We start from the raw sequence: 3895 nt of genomic DNA on the forward strand, positions 1-3895 counted from the left end.
AATGATCAGGGTGCAAGTGGTTCTGGTCTTAGCCCCCAAGGCTGTGCACTGCTCCCCTTATCCAATGGGGACAGCATTTCTGTCCCCTTATCCAAGACAGGAATGAAGCAGGCGGAGGAGAAAGAGGGGCTCCCAGAGCCCTGCCATCAGTGTCCATCCCACGGTGCGCAATCCCATACCCACCAGGGGCAGCAAGCCTGGCCTCTGCACCATTTCCCCCAGCTCAAGGTCTGACCTTCAAGGCACAGAGAGGTCTGGGCTCAGGGGAGCAGTGCAGTTGTTTCAACTCTGTGCAGCACTGGAGCTCTGGCAGGTGAAAAGAGGGGTTGTGTGCAGTGGGGCTGGTGCCCCTCAGCTCCCTCTTCATTCCTGACTGGTAGCTGTGCTGGGAGAGAAGCAGCCTGTGATGAGATGCTGGGTGAGCGCCAGGGAGAACAGAACAGAGACGCCACGGCCAAGCCTGAGGCACATGCTCTGTCCTGGTGAAAAGTCCTCCAGCCAAGTGTGAGTGACTCCTGTCCATATGAGCTGGTGGTATCCTTCCAGAACGTGAGGGGGACGTGGCTGGTGACAAATTAATCTCAAAGTCAGGCTCAAGTCATTTGGAGGTGCTGAGCACTCCAGGGTGACTCTCCCGTGTTCCTTCCTGGGAAGGAGCGTGGGGCTTTGCTGTTCAGTCATTTTCTGATGTGAACACCGAGACCTAGATCCCAAAGGTTCCCGCAGCTCAGCCCAGCTGTTGGGAGAGTGGACCACTCCCAAAGGCAAAAGCTGGAGGCTGGCTCCTTCTCTCCCATGTCAAAGAGTATAAAACGGTGTAGGTGTCAGGAACAGGAGCAGGAGCAGCAAGATCAGGAGCAGTGGCAGCAGTGGCAGCGGCAGCGGCAGCGGCAGCGGCCGCGGCAGCGGCAGTGGCAGCGGCAGCAGCAGGAGCCGGAGAAACAGCAGCAGGAGCAGTGGCAGCGGCAGGAGCAGCATGCTGACGAGGTGGCCGAGTGGTGAAGGCGATGGACTGCTAATCCATTGTGCTCTGCACGCGTGGGTTCGAATCCCATCCTCGTCGGTCAGCCCAACAATGGTCAGAGATTCTGAGTGTGAGGAGCTCGTTGTGTGCCCCCAAGCAAGACTTTGTTTTGAGATGAGAGTTGCCTGGAAAGAACTTGCAAGGTTTTGAAGTGGCTCAGGACACACCTCAACCTCTTCTGTCTCCACATAGGCAAGAGGAACAAGAAGGGAATGAAGGAAGATCCAGGGAACTCACACGACGGTCAGCCTCTCCTCAGTCCCTGGGAAGATGATAGCGCAAAACATCCTGGAAGCAGTTTCCAAACATAGCTAAGCACAGGAAGGTGGTTGGGAGTAGTAAGCATGGATTTACGAAGCAGAAGTCATGCTTAACCAAGCTAGTAGCCTTCTCCGGTGAGCTGACTGGCTTGGTGGAGAAGGGAAGAGCAGTGGATGCTGTTTACCTTGCCTTCAGTATGGCTCAGCCAGCCACGGGAACGAAAAACAAAATACGTGTAAACCACTTTCTGTCACAGAACATTTCAAGTAAGATTTTTTTTTTTCTGGGAGACATTGCTCTTGTCTGTTCACAGAATCTCAGAATCGCTGGGGTTGGAAGGGACCTCCTGAGAAACTTTAGTGCAAGCCAACTGCTCCAGCAGGGTCAACTTGAGCTGGTTGCTTAGGACATAGTATCTCCAAGGACGGAGACTCCACAACCTCTCTGGGCAACCCGGTCCACTGTAAGAAAGTGGTTTCTTGCCTTGAGACGGAATTTCATGTGTTCCAATTTGTGCCCATGTGCCTCTTGCGCTGCCAGCTGGTACTAATGAGAAGAGTCTGGCTCCCTCTTCATCCCCTTCCGTCAGGTATGGGAAGAATCCCAGCTCTCACAGCCTCCCCTCGTATTTCAAACACACCAAGCCCTTAACCAGTTTTTTTAACAAAGCAGGGATCTGCAGGGATGAGGCGTGTGGAGGCAGGAGTAGCCAGCAGCCAGCCGCGCCACCAAGGGATGTGCTGTCCCGGGTGGTCACGAGCGACTTGGCAGGAGTCAGAGGGACAGGGACGATCCATCGTGGGTACGAAAGGCACAGAGGTGGCTGGAGCCTCTTCCTGCCCACACGACCTCCCCTCTCGTGCACACATTTGCACTTCTCCCTCTCTGGCCACCTGCCTCCCTCTCCCAATCCCTGGACATTTCCTTGGGATATCTCTACCCCACGACCGTGGGCCTCTCGCTCTCTCCACCCTGCTCTCCTCTGGGCGCACTTCCCAGTAGTTTTGCACTTCCAAGGATGCCTCGTGGCTCATGGTGATCAGCGCCTGTGAGCAGCGTGCCTGGACACACCAGCATGCAAACAAGATGCGAGGAGAAGAGAGTGGGGTTTGGCCAAGGGGCTCAGAGCTCAGAATGCTGCTGACCCCACCCCCCTACCCACCCCGCCGCCAGCCTTGCATATCCCTAAGGCCTGTGAGCCAGGTAAAGGGGACCTCTGCCCCCACTGCCAGCCCAGCTGGGTCTGAATCCAGCGGGAGAGTCTGTGGGAGATGAGAAAGGGGCTGCCTGCTGCGGAGAGGTCAGCTTCTTCATCGGCACCTTAATCTCACCTGGCCAGCCTCAGGGAAGAGAAGAAGAGCAGGACTCTTTCTCATCGACAGACGAGCTTGGTGGTTTGCACAGCCCAGAAGGATCCCCTTCTGTTCGGTGGCTGCTGAACCCAGGAGCCCAGCAGAGCTCAGGCTGCCACAGCTCCACACCCCCAGGCCCAGCCAGCAGCGAGGCTGAGCGTGCCTCCCGGGAGGCACACACACACACACACACACACACAAGTCCACGTATACAACCCATAATCACACGGCTGACCACACCGATCCACCCAGGCAGAAACATTCAGCACTCAACAAAGGGCACTGAGGGCCTCGTCCAGGTCCCCTGTCTGGGGAGCACAATGAAGGTCTGTGAGTGGGAAAATATCACACACATGTACAACGTGGATCCCTCCATCAGCTGGGCTGAGACACCCCACCTACCCTGTAGCTGGTCCCTGGCTCCAGTTGGCCTGGAAACCCTGGTCCTTCTGGTAGCCAGCTCCTCCGGTTCTCTCGACCCTAGAGACTCGCACGCAGACACAAACAGCCCCTACGGTGTCTCTGGCAGTTGGCCAGGACCCTCTGGTGCCTCCTGTAGCCAACTCCTTCTGTGACCTCACCCTTAGAGGCACACACCCGTACGTGGCTCCCAAGCCACTTTACCAACTCGCTGCATCATCTGGCTTGATACTTGAGAGCAATCACACACTGACTTGCATGCCCTCACACACTCCACTTGCTGGCACGTTATTTCCACTCACCCTGGTCTGTCCAGGTGCCAGCACCCCAGACAAACAGTCCCAGTGACCTCTGGTCCCACTCAGTGACTGGCACCACCGAGACAGGAACCACGGCAACCTGTGGTTTGACTCCAGTCGCTGGCCCCTAGACTGCCGTACACCCACATACACACAGAACGGAGAGCCCCTTGGCAGGGAAAATAGTTAGGAATAGAACTTAAGAAGAAGACAGGGGAGGCTGCACTCGTCAGAAGCAGAGTATGCCCAGGCAACATCCTGAACAGCAACCAATTCTTGAGTGACAGCCATGCTACCCCATCTTCCCTCTAGTTTTGTCATGTTTCTTCCTCCCGGTACCACCCTGAAGCCACCCTTCCCACACCTCTGGTTCCTCCCCCAAAACATCCCATACTGAGTCTCGTGCTGTCCTGTGATGCTCTTCCCCTGCACTCATCACAGTTTTCCAGTACTTAAAGGCCGCTACAAAGAGGACGGAGACTCGCTCTTCACAAAGAGCCACGTGGAGAGGCAAGGGAGCAACCGGGAGGGGTTTCGCC

The 3895-nt window shown here is 56.2% G+C and overlaps 1 non-coding gene across 1 annotated transcript; it reads left to right on the top strand.

Annotated features, from left to right (window-relative positions):
• Window positions 1–981: 981 nt before the first annotated feature.
• TRNAS-GCU (transfer RNA serine (anticodon GCU)) lies at window positions 982–1063 on the top strand. The gene has a single exon. It is a non-coding gene; the product is annotated as a tRNA-Ser (tRNA).
• Window positions 1064–3895: the final 2832 nt, after the last annotated feature.

The sequence above is a fragment of the Gavia stellata genome, chromosome 22, assembly GCF_030936135.1.
Source record: "Gavia stellata isolate bGavSte3 chromosome 22, bGavSte3.hap2, whole genome shotgun sequence".
NCBI lineage: Eukaryota > Metazoa > Chordata > Aves > Gaviiformes > Gaviidae > Gavia > Gavia stellata.